Genomic DNA, 13,000 nt, shown 5'->3' with positions numbered 1-13,000 from the left:
CGAAGGTGCAGACAATAAGAGGGAAAGGCAGACATTTTATGCTGGCTTCTTCTGATCCGGAGCCGGGTACTTCTGGGCATCCACCATGACACACAACCTGCCTCCCTGTTCGCGGCAATTAATCTCTAACTGACCTCTCTTGACTGCGATTAAACTATCTGGCCTTGAAGTCAGGATAAACACATCCGCAGGACAATACACACCAAACAATCTGTCGTTAGCAAACATTGTATCATTATTTTACACCATTGATAACTGCGATGCAAGCCATGATAAATGATGGGCACCTTCAGGATCGTTTAAATAGCTCAACTCAACAGTGTGCTTTTAATTTTGAGCTGGAATTAAAATGTTTTCAGTCTGTCACTTAATAATCAAACGGATATGATCTTTAGACCCTGGCGAATGTTTCCAATTAAAGATTTTTAAAAACGTCTATAGGAGAATACCAGACATAAAAATTCCACTCAAACAATGTTGGCTGCACCGAACTGGGATTAAGTCATCAAATTCGGTTTACAGAGAATTAAATCTTGTTGGCAAACTGCTTCCATTGCAACTTGCCCTCTCTTCAGTTCCTGCGAGTTTTTTGTTTCCTTGTGGGGTTTCCCAGCTCTCTCCGTTGGGGAGGTGATGGCCGAGTGGTATTATCGCCAGGTTATTAATCCACAAACTCCGCTCGTGTTATGGGAACCCGGGTTCGAATCCCACCACAGCAGATGGTGGAATTTTGAATCCAATAAAAAATATCTGGAATTAAGAATCTACTGATGACCCATTGTCAATTGTGGCAAAAATGCATCTGGTTCACTGATGTCCGTTAGGGAAGGAAATCTGGCCATGTCTGCGTGGGTTTCCTCCAGGTGCTCTGGTTTCCTCCCACGCCCTCAAGGGGCAATTAGGGATGGGCAATAAATGCTGGATCTAGCCAGCGACGCCTATGAAAGCACTAAAAACACAAAGTGGCTTAGAAAAGGAAGGCAATGCCCTCGCGGTATTATCGCTAGACTATTAATCCAGAAACTCAGCCAATGTTCAGGGGACCCGGGTTCGAATCCCGCCGTGGCAGATGGTGGAATTTGAATTCAATAAAAAAAAAAGGATCTGGAATTTAGAATCTACTGATAATCATTGTCAATTTTCAGAAAAACACACAATGTCCCTTTAGGGGAGGAAATCTGCCGTCCTTACCCGGTCTGGCCTACATGTGACTCTAGAGCCACAGCAATGTGGTTGACTCTCAACGGCCCTCCAAGGGCAACTAGGGATGGGCAATAAATGCTGGCCAACCAGCGATGCCCACATCCCACGAATTAAAAGAAAAACAATCTTTTGCCCTTGCACTTGCCTTTATACTTGCTCTCGTGTTGTGGCCATCCTGGTATTTTCTTGGTCATTTCCATTTGCGCTGGGAAGGTGGTTATACAGAGAATAAGTTACTTTTTTTTGCCTCTGCTTTCTCAGGAGGCTAAGGAAATTTGGCATGTCCACAACAACTCTCACCAACTTTTACAGATGCACCATAGAAAGCATCCTTTCCAGATGTGTCACAGCTTGGTATGGGCTCCTGCTCTGCCCAAGACCGCAAGAAACAACAAAGAGTTGTGAACGTAGCCCAATCCATCACGCAAACCAGCCCCCCATCCATTGACTCTGTCTACACTTCCCGCTGCCTGGGGAAAGCAGCCAGCATAACCAAGGACCCCCCACGCACCCCCGGACATTCTCTCTTCTGCCTTCTTCTATCGGGAAAAAGATACAAAAGTCTGAGGTCACGTACCACCGACTCAAGAACAGCTTCTTCCCTGCTGCAATCAGACTTTTGAAGGGGTCTACCTTACATTAAGTTGATCTTTCTCTACACACTAGCTATGACATCCTGCACCCTCTCCTTTTCTTCTCCCCTATGTACTTTATGAATGGTATGCTTTGTCTGTATAGTGTGCAAGAAACAATACTTTTCACTTTATCCCAATACATAACAATAATAAATCAAATCAAATTTTAAAAATCTAAAAGTCAACATTTACCGTTGATTGCCCTTGAGTAGGTGGTGGTGAGCTCCCTTCTTGGACCTCTGTGGTGTAGGTACACTCACAGTGCTGTTTGGCAGAGAGTTCCAGGATTTTGACGCAGCGACAGTGAACGAACGGCTGATATATTTCGAAGTCAAGATAGTAAGTGGTTCGGAGGGGAACTTGCAGGTGGTGGTGTTCCCATTTGTCTGCTGGCTGTGTCCGTCTAACTGGCGGTGATCGTGGGTTTGGAAGATGCAGTCAAAGGAGCCTTTGTGAGTTGCTGAAACGCATCTTGTTACTGTCACTGCCCATCGCTGATGGAGGGAGTGAATGCTTAAGGTGTGGATGGGGTGTCAAGCAAGGGGGCTGCTTTGTCCTGATTGGGTTGATTGGCCGTCCATCCACCACCTTAACCAATCGCTCCCCGCTTTGACCCGATTAATCTTCTTGAGCCACCAGCAGTTTGATGCAGTCAAGAGGCTCACGAGGCTCAGCCATGTTGGTGCGAGATTGGAGTCACACATAAGCCAGGCTGGACAAGGTTTCTACCCGACAAAATAACGGGGAACTATGTGGTGGGGGTGGTGATACTGGAGCCACAGAGTTAGATCAGCAGCCAGTTCCATGAGTAACGGATTCCCCATCTCCATCGGGACCCAGCCTATCCCTGGAGTTGCAGATGTGAGGCAGCTGTAGACTGGCCTCCAGATGGTGATAATTCGGTTGGCAAAGTGAATCGGACACTGGAAGAAAGGTTATATTTCTTTGTGAACGCTTCCTTGTTCGCCATTCTCTCGAGGGGGTCGGGGAAAGTGATGGAGTTATGCAGTTGGCAGTTGACCTTGGCACTGTACCCACCCCACTGACAGACAGGCTCCTTGATTCTTTCCACTATGCATTGGTGGTTCAGTGGTAGAATTCTCGCCTGCCACGCGGGAGGCCTGGGTTCGATCCCGGGCAATGCAAAGTCGCTTCTTTGGACGGCACGGTAGCACAGTGGTTAGCACTGCTGCTTCACAGCTCCAGGGTCTCGGGTTCGATTCCCGGCTTGGGTCACTGTCTGTGTGGAGTTTGCACATTCTCCTCGTGTCTGCGTGGGTTTCCTCTGAGTGCTCCGGTTTCCTCCCACACTCCAAAGATGTGCGGGTTAGGTTGATTGGCCAGGTTAAAAATTGCCCCTTAGAGTCCTGGGATGCATAGGTTAGAGGGATTAGCGGGTAAATATGTGGAGATAGGGCCTGGGTGGGATTGTGGTCGGTGTAGACTCGATGGGCTGAATGGCCTCCTTCTGCACTATAGGGTTTCTATGATTTCTATGATTTCTATGATGTGGGCAGGTAGAAACTGGAGCTGTGCCCAATGTGGTGCTCGTGACCTCTTGCTATGCAATCATAGAAGAGGCAGTGCAGAAGTGGCCATTCGGACTATTGAGTCCGCACTGACTCCCTGACAGAGTATCTTATCCAAGCCCTCTCCCCCGCTTTATCCCTGTAACCCCACACATGGCCAATCTACCTAACCTGCAAATCATTGGACACTAAGGGGCAATTTAGCATGGCCAATCCATCTAACCTGCGCATCTTGGGACATTAAGGGGCAATTTAACATTGGCCAATCCATCTAACCTGCATATCTTTGGACACTAAGGGCAATTTGGCTTGGCCAATCTATCTAACTTGCACATGATTGGACACTAAGGGCAATTTAGCATGGCCAATCCATCTAACCTGCACATCTTTGGACACTAAGGGGCAATTTAGCATGGCCAATCCACCTGACCTGCGCATCTTGGGACACTAAGGGGCAATTTAGCATGGCCAATCCACCTAACCAACACATCTTTGGACACTAAGGACAATTTGGCATGGCCAATCCACCTAACCTGCACATCTTTGGACACTAAGGACAATTTGGCATGGCCAATCCACCTAACCTGCACATCTTTAGACACTAAGGGGCAATTTAGCATGGCCAATCCACCTAACCTGCGCATCTTGGGACACTAAGGGGCAATTTAGCATGGCCAATCCACCTAACCTGCGCATCTTGGGACACTAAGGGGCAATTTAGCATGGCCAATCCACCTAACCTGCACATCTTTAGACACTAAGGGGCAATTTGGCATGGCCAATCCACCTAACCTGCACATCTTTAGACACTAAGGGGCAATTTAGCATGGCCAATCCACCTAACCTGCGCATCTTGGGACACTAAGGGGCAATTTAGCATGGCCAATCCATCTAACCTGCATATCTTTGAACACTGAGGGCAATTTAGCATGGCCAATCCACCTAACCTACACATCTTTGAAGTGTGGGAGCAAACCGGAGCACCCGGAGGAAACCCACGCAGACACGGGGAGAACGTGCAAACTCCACACAGACAGTGTCCCAAAGCAGGGATTGAACCTGGGTCCCTGGCGCTGTGAGGCAGCAGTGCTTACCCACTGTGCCACTGTGCCGTCCATAGATGGCAAAAGGATGCAATGACAGAGGGACGAAAGGTTCACTTGCGTCGCCCCCTTAACTGAAATGTGACACACAGCGCGACAGAAATCCTCCAACGTTAATGTTTTTAATGAACACCTGACTATATAATATTCACCATCGGAGTCAAGGGTTAAAGGCAGCTCGTTGCAAATTACTCTTCATTTTAACTGAGCTTCCTGTCGTCTTGCTCCGATTTACTTCGAAAAACAGGCCAGCAGGCAACAGCGCTGTGACAGCCAGGGGCCGGTGAGCCTTCTAATCATGTCAAGAAGATGTCGCAGGGTAAAGGAGAGGGTGGCAAAGTGTATTTCAAGCTGTCAATGGCCTTCATTATTAGCTTAGAGGTTGTCAGTTTATATCTGGAGCTGTACAACGGAACCTCAGATCCCCCTGTACGCACGCACGCACCCACCACCGCGCACCCCACCCCCTCCAACCCCCCCTCACTTCCTCCCCGCCCCCACACCACACATCAGAGCCAATCCTAAACCACAAAGACTGGGAACGAATACAGTAACAACTGATGTTGCAACATTAAAGCAGTAATATTTTCATTATCAAATGTAATTCATGGCATCACAGAACCCCTACAATGCAGAAGGAGTCCATTCGGCCCATCAAGCCTGCACCGACAACAATCCCACCCAAGCCCTATTTCCGTAATGCACGCATATACTCTGCGGTAACCAAAATCTTCGTCAATGGGGTAGACTTTAACAAGCACCGTTAAGAGAGAGAGTTGGAGAGGTTTGGGGAGGAAATTCCAGAGCAATTTCCCACCTGTTAGAGATTTTATTTCCTTCCTTCTTACAGTTATTCTTGAATCCAGGGATTACAAGAGCATAATGTACAGTACGTCCAACCTCAGATTCTTTCATTGATTGAACCCACAATACAAACTCCTTTGAGGTAAAGTCATCATCGTAACCAGATGGCTGGGCGGGCATGGTGGTACCATGGCACAGTGGTTAGCACTGCTGCCTCACAGCGCCAGGGACCCGGGTTCAATTCCCGGCTTGGGTCACTGTGTGTGTGGAGTCCGCACGTTCTCCCCGTGTCTGCATGGGTTTCCTCCGGGTGTTCTGGTTTCCTCCACATTCCGAAGATGTGCAGGTTAGGTGGATTGGCCATGTTAAATTGCCCCTTAGTGTCCAAAGACGTGCGGGTTAGATGGATTGGCCATGGCAAATTGCCCCTTGGTGTCCAAAGATGTGTATGTTATGGTCAAGGTGAGGGTAGTATGTGGTGTTAAGGGTATAAAGTGTTAAAGTAAAGTTTATTTATTAGTCACAAGCAAGGCTTACATTAACACTGCAATGAAGTTACTGTGAAATTCCCCTTGTCGCCACACTCCGGCACCTGTTCGGGTCAATGCACCCTAACCAGCACGTCTTTCAGAATGTGGGGGGAAACCGGAGCACCCGGAGGAAACCCACGCAGACACGGGGAGAACGTGCAAACTCCACACAGACAGTGACCCAAGCCGGGAATCGAACCCGGGTCCCCGGCGCTGTGAAGCAGCAGTGCTAACCACTGTGCCACCGTGCCGCCCCGGATATAGGTGTGTCCAATGAGGTCCTTCGCTCTGGTCGGTGTGTGGATGGAGGATTTGTTTCCTTGTTTGCAGTTCCTGCATCGGTAGCTGGGTCTGCGTGGTCGGGCGTTCCGGGTCGCTGTCGGGCTGCGGTTTGGCTTCAAAGCTATGCTTTGGCATGGATGGGTCGAAGGCCAGCAAGTGGATGACCTCTCTGGGGTTGCAGATGAGCCGATGGCTGTGTCCACGTGTTGGGCTCCTCAGGGTCACTGCCAGATCGGGGGTCTTCCTTCAGAGGTCGGAGGATCCCTAGACCTGTGAGTAAATGTACAAGGGCAGTGTTAGCGATTGTTAGGCAGTGAGAGTTGATTTTTTAGGAGTGTGGGGCGATTGTAGAAGGGGGGAGTGGGGGGAGTGTTTGGGCCTGCAGGAAGTCGCAGCTCTCCGCGTCAGAGGGATTGGGAGGAATGGAGGCTTCAGCTCCAGACTTGCTGGTCTGGCCATCAGGTTTGGAGGGGGGAGAAGGCTCCAGCCCCAGGAATGCAGGTCTGTTCCTCCCACAGTCCATAGATGTATAGGTTAGGTGAATTGGCCATGCTAAATTGCCCCTTAATGTCGGGGGGATTAGCGAGGTAAATCCCAGGGGATAGGCCTGTGGCCGGTGTGAGCTCGATGGGCCGAATAGCCTCCTTCTGCACTGTGGGGATTCTGTGATGGCCCACAATGCCTCAATGTATGCCCAATTTTGAGTTGCTGAATCTGTTTAAAATCTATCCCGCCTCGCACATTGGTAGCATCACACAACATGATGAATGTGAACCTCAATATGAAGAAGTGATTGTGTCTCAATGAGGACTATCTGGTTGTCACTCCTCCCAATATACCTGAGGTAAGTAGATTGGTGAGGACAACATTAAGTAGGTTTCCCCTCTTGTTGGGGTTCCCTCACCCCCTGTCGCAGTTGCAGTTATAAAGAACAAAGAACGGTACAGCGCAGGAACAGGCCCTTTGGCCCATCAGGCCTGCGCCAACACATGATGCCTTTCCGAAGATCTTTGTCCTTGATATCCTTTCGGATTTAGCCAGCACGCTCTGTGATGGGACGTTGAAGTCCCCCAACCATTCTGTGCCCTTGCCACCCTCAGTGCTTTCTCAAGTAGTATTCTACATGGAGAAGTACTGAGGGGATGGAGGGGGAAACGGCATGTGGTCATCAGCAGGAGGTTTCCTTGGCCAGGTTTAACCTGATACTATGAGACATACTGGGGTCTGGAGTCAAAGTCGAGGAAGCCCAAGGTAACTCCCACCCGACTGTATTCCAGCTTGCTGACACCTCTTGTGGATCTACCCTGTCAGTGGGAACAGTTGGAAGCTTTATCCCAGGGCAGCAATGACAATCACAAGGGGGCACAAGTTCAAGGTAAGGGGGGAAAGGTTCAGTGGAGATGTGCGGTGGAAATCTTTTTACACAGGGGATGGTGGGGGCCTGGAATGCACTGCCAAGTGAGGTGGTTGAGGCAGACATTTTAGCCACATTTAAGACTTATCTGCTTAGGCACATGAACAGGCGGGTAATAGAGGGATATGGGCGGTTGGTCTCGTTAGGCCAACATGATTGGCACAGGCTTGGTGGGCCGAAGGGCCTGTTCCTGTGCTGTACTGTTCTTTGTTCTTTGACATACCCAGAGTGATATCTGGGACATGAAGTTATATTCCATGAGTGTGACTACGTTAAGCAGTTGCTTGACTAGTCTGTGAGACACCTGTCCTAACTCTGGCCCCCAGATCATAGAAAGGAAGTTTAGCACACTGGACAAGGTTCATAGAGGTTTACAGCATGGAAACAGGCCCTTCGGCCCAACTTGTCCATGCCGCCCCTTTTTTTAACACCTAAGATAGTCCCAATTGCCTGCATTTGGCCCATATCCCTCTGTACCCATCTTAAAGGTAGGGATATGTTCGGCACAACTTGTGGGGCCGAAGGGCCTGTTTTGTGCTGTAGTTTTTCTATGTTTCTATGTTTCTTACCCATGTAACTGTCTGAATGTTTTTTAAAAGACAAAATTATACCCGCCTCTACTACTGCCTCTGGCAGCTTGTTCCAGACACTCACCACCCTCTGTGTGAAAAAATTGCCCCTCTGAACCCTTTTGTATCTCTTCCCTCTCACCTTAAAACTATGCCCTCTAGTTTTAAACTCTCCTATCTTTTGGAAAAGATATTGACTGTCTAGCTGATCTATGCCCCTCATTATTTCATAGACCTCTATACGATCACCCCTAAGCTTCCTACGCTCCAGAGAAAGAAGTCCCAGTCTATCCAGCCTCTCATCAAGTCCCGGTAGCATCCGAGTAAATCTTTTCTGCATTCTGTTGAGTTTTATTTATTTATTAGCATCACAAGTCGGCTTACATTAACGCTGCAGTGAAGTTACTGTGAAAATCCCCGAGTCGCTACACTCCGGCACCTGTTCGGGTACACTGAGGAAGAGTTTAGCACGGCCAATGCACCTAGCCAGCACATCTTTTGGACTGTGAGAGGAAACCGGAGCACCCGGAGGAAACCCATGCAGACATGGGGGGAATGTACAGACTCCACACAGACAGCGATCCAAGCCGGAAATTGAACCTGGGTGTCTGGCACTGTGGAGCTGCAGTGCTAACCACTGTGCCACCGTGTCACCCCAAGAGTTTGGCGTTGTTGTTTCCGGTACTGAGGTTGATGCCAGGTGGCCTGCATGGTTTCATTACATTTAAGACTTTGTAGGCTTGGTACAATGGAGTGGTTTGTCAGGCGATTTCAGAGGGTCACTTATGAAGCAACCACATTGCTGTGGATCTGGAGTCACATATAGGCCAGATCAGGGAAGGTAAGAAGTCTCATAACACCAGGGTTAAAGTCCAGCAGGCTTATTTGGAATCACGAGCTTTTGGAGCACTGCTCCTTCAGAGACTCACCTGATGAAGGAGCAGCGCTCCGAAAGCTCGTGATTCCAAATAAACCTGTTGGACTTTAACCTGGTATTGTGAGACTTCTTACTGTGCCCACCCCAGTCCAACGCCGGCATCTCCACCTCATGGAGACCAGGTAAGGATGGTAGATGTCTTCCCTGAAGGGGCATTAGTGAACATAAGAACATAAGAACTAGGAGCAGGAGTAGGCCATCTGGCCCCTCGAGCCTGCTCCGCCATTCAATAAGATCATGGCTGATCTTTTCGTGGACTCAGCTCCACTTACCCGCCCGCTCACCATAACCCTTAATTCCTTTACTGTTCAAAAATCTATCTATCCTTGCCCTAAAAACATTCAATGAGGTAGCCTCAACTGCTTCACTGGGCAGGGAATTCCACAGATTCATAACCCTTTGTGTGAAGAAGTTCCTCCTCAACTCAGTCCTAAATCTGCTTCCCCTTATTTTGAGGCCGTGCCCCCTAGTTCTAGTTTTACCTGCCAGTGGAAACAACTTCCCTGCTTCTATCTTATCTATTCCCTTCATAATCTTATATGTTTCTATAAGATCTCTCCTCATTCTTCAAAATTCCAATGAGTATAGCCCCAGTCTACTCAGTCTCTCCTCATAAGCCAACCCTCTCAACTCCGGAATCAACCTAGTGAATCTCCTCTGCACCCCCTCCAGTGCCAGTATATCCTTTCTCAAGTAAGGAGACCAAAACTGTACACAGTACTCCAGGTGTGGCCTCACCAGCACCTTATACAGCTGCAACATAACCTCGCTGTTTTTAAACTCCATCCCTCTCGCAATGAAGGACAAAATTCCTTCTTACTTACCGGCTGCACCTGCAAACCAACTCCTTGTGATCTCTGCACGAGGACACCTAGGTCCCTCTGCACAGCAGCATGCTGCAATTTTTTACCATTTAAATGATAGTCCATTTTGCTGTTATTCCTGCCAAAATGGATGACCTCACATTTGTTGTAAAAACCAGATGGGTTTTTACAACAATTGATGATAATTTCATGGTCACCATCACTGAGACAAGTTTTATATTCCAGCTTTGTTAGTTGATTTAAATTCCACTGGCTGTTGTGGTCGGATTCGAACCTGTGTCCCCAGATTAATAGTTCAGGTTAATCACCATCCAAGCAACACCTAGGAGAAAAAAAAATCGAAGTGACTTAAAAAAGACTTTTTTTCATTCACATTGAAAACTTCTGACTGTTACAAAAAATATAGGAAAGGGAAAAAGTGGCTGTTTGATTGGCAGTCAAGGATCTTCCAATCAAATCATGAGGAGGCTGTTGCTTTTCCAATTGGCTGGAGGAAGGCCAATGGTGGACCAGCAGCAGGAATGAGTCATGTGGTGAAGCTTCCTTTCATTCAGAGTTGGCAACCTGATGCACCATCAATTTACGAGGACTCCAGCGAGTGAGTGAAAACAACAGGCTTTTAATCGCAAAGAACTGGAACACACCCTTGTAGCTAGCCTGGCCCAGGCTGAGGCAGAGGGGAGGAACTGTTACCTTTATACCTTGATCATGTGGAAAGGGAGGAGTCTCGGGTCAGGCGCAGCAGGGGTGTGTCCAGGAATATAACATCTTACAGTGGGTCACCACATTCATCCCCTGTTTAAAAAGGAGTCCGGCGGGGGTGAGATGGGTGGAACAATATATACAGAGGCATGAAAATATATACAAGAGTCATGGCTGAAGTAAGACGTTGACCCCTCACAGGTTCAGCATGTCGGGCGGTTTGAGCCATCGCTGTGACCGCTGTAGTACCGATTGAGGTGTTGTTTCAGGTGGCAGGGTGAAGCCGCTCGAGTCCGCCGTCGTCCCTTCTGGTCGGGTACTGCGTGGTGACTCCGGGGGCTCAGGTGAGCTGCATACAGGGGACAAAGAAGTAAGCGGACCTGGTGCTACCTGAACAACAGAGGGGTCTAGGGATGTGGGGTCTAGGGATGTGGGATGGGAGGTCATAGTGGGCTCCGGGGCACCCGCGGGCACCAGGTCCCGGATAGAGACCGTGTCCTCCCGCCCATCGGGGTACGCCACATAGGCATATTGGGCGTTGGCGTGGAGGAGCTGGACCCTTTCGACCAGGGGGTCCGACTTATGGGGCCGCACATGCCTCCGGAGCAGAACGGGGCCTGGGTACGTCAGCCACGACGGTAGTGAGATTCCCCAGGAGGACTTCCTAGGGAAAGCAAACATCCGCTCATGGGTGGGTGGCGTTGGTGGCCGTACACAGGAGGGACCGGATTGAGTGCAGTGCATCAGGGAGGACCTCTTGCCAGCGGGTGACTGGAAGACCTTTAGACCGTAGCGCTAGTAAAACGGCCTTCCAGACTGTCGCATTCTCCCTCTCTACCTGTCCGTTTCCCCTGGGGTTGTAGCTGGTAGTCCTACTCGAGGCTATGCCCTTAGAGAGCAGGTACTGACGCAGCTCATCACTCATGAAGGAGGATCCCCGGTCGCTATGGATGTAGCTAGGGAAACCGAACAGGGTGAAGAGGCCGTGCAGGGCCCTGACGACCGTGGCTGAAGTCATATCCGGGCAGGGAATGGCGAAAGGGAATCGGGAGCACTCATCTATAACGTTGAGGAAATAGATGTTGTGGTCAGAAGAAGGAAGGGGCCCTTTGAAATCAATGCTGAGGCGTTCAAAGGGGCGGGTGGCTTTGATGAGGTGTGCCCTGTCCGGCTGATACAAGTGCGGCTTACACTCCGCGCAGACCGGGCAGCGTCTGGTTATAGACCGGACGTCCTCAACAGAATAGGGCAGGTTACGGGCCTTAATAAAATGGTAGAGCCTGGTGACTCCCGGGTGACAGAGGTCATTGTGGAGAGTCTGTCGCTGGTTCACTTGTGCACTGGCACATGTTCCACGAGACAGAGCGTCCGGAGGCTCATTGAGCTTCCCGGGCCGATATAAGATATCATAATTGTAGGTGGAGAGCTCAATCTTCCACCTCAGTATCTTATCATTCTTAATCTTGCCCCGCTGCGCGTTGTTGAACATAAAAGCCACCGAACGTTGGTTGTGAGCAAAGTGAACCGTCGGCCAGCTAAGTAGTGGCGCCAATGTCGCACCGCTTCGACGATGGCCTGAGCCTCCTTCTCGACAGAGGAGTGTCGAATTTCCGATGCCTTGGAGGGTTCGTGAGAAGAAGACCACGGGTCTGCCCGCCTGGTTAAGAGTGGCGGCCAGGGCAAAGTCAGACGCATCGCTCTCCACCTGGAAGGGGATTGACTCATCCACAGCGTGAATTGTGGCCTTCGCGATGTCCGCTTTGATGCAGTCGAAGGCCAAGTGGGCCTCTCCCGACAGGGGAAAAAGGGTGGATTTGATAAGCGGACGGGCCTTATCCGCATAATTAGGGACCCACTGGGCGTAGTATGAGAAGAAGCCCAGGCATCTCCTCAGTGCTTTGAGATTAGTGGGAAGGGGAAGTTCCAGGAGGGGATGCATGCGGTCAGGATCGGGACTGATGACCCCGTTCTCCACTACATACCCCAGGATGGCGAGGCGGTGAGTGCGGAAGACACACTTCTCCTTATTGTAGGTCAGGTTAAGGAGAGCGGCCATGTGAAGGAATTTATTGAGGTTTGCGTCGTGGTCTTGCTGATCATGGCCGCAGATGGTGACGTTATCCAGGTACGGGAAGTTTGCCCACAGCCCGTTCTGGTCCACCATTCGGTCCATCTCACGCTGGAAAACCGAGACCCCATTGGTGACGCCAAAGGGGACCCTAAGGAAGTGATAGAGGCGGCCATCCACCTCGAAAGCAGTATATTTGCAGTTCTCCGGGCGGATAGGGAGCTGGTGGTAAGCCGATTTAAGGTCAATAGTGGAGAACACCCGGTATTGCGCAATCTGATTGATCATGTCAGATATGCACGGAAGGGGATACGCGTCCAGCTGCGTGTACCGATTAATGGTCTGACTGTAATCGATGACCATACGGTGTTTCTCCCCAGTTTTGACCACCACCACTTGT

At 49.8% G+C, this 13,000-nt stretch overlaps 1 non-coding gene across 1 annotated transcript; it reads left to right on the top strand.

The window, feature by feature from the left end:
* The first annotated feature begins 2,913 nt into the window (after positions 1-2,913).
* Positions 2,914-2,983, top strand: trnag-gcc (transfer RNA glycine (anticodon GCC)). The gene has a single exon. It is a non-coding gene; the product is annotated as a tRNA-Gly (tRNA).
* The last annotated feature ends 10,017 nt before the right edge of the window (positions 2,984-13,000 follow it).

This window comes from Mustelus asterias, chromosome 19, assembly GCF_964213995.1.
Source record: "Mustelus asterias chromosome 19, sMusAst1.hap1.1, whole genome shotgun sequence".
Classification (NCBI taxonomy): Eukaryota; Metazoa; Chordata; class Chondrichthyes; order Carcharhiniformes; family Triakidae; genus Mustelus; species Mustelus asterias.
This window is presented reverse-complemented; position numbering and strand designations above follow the sequence as displayed.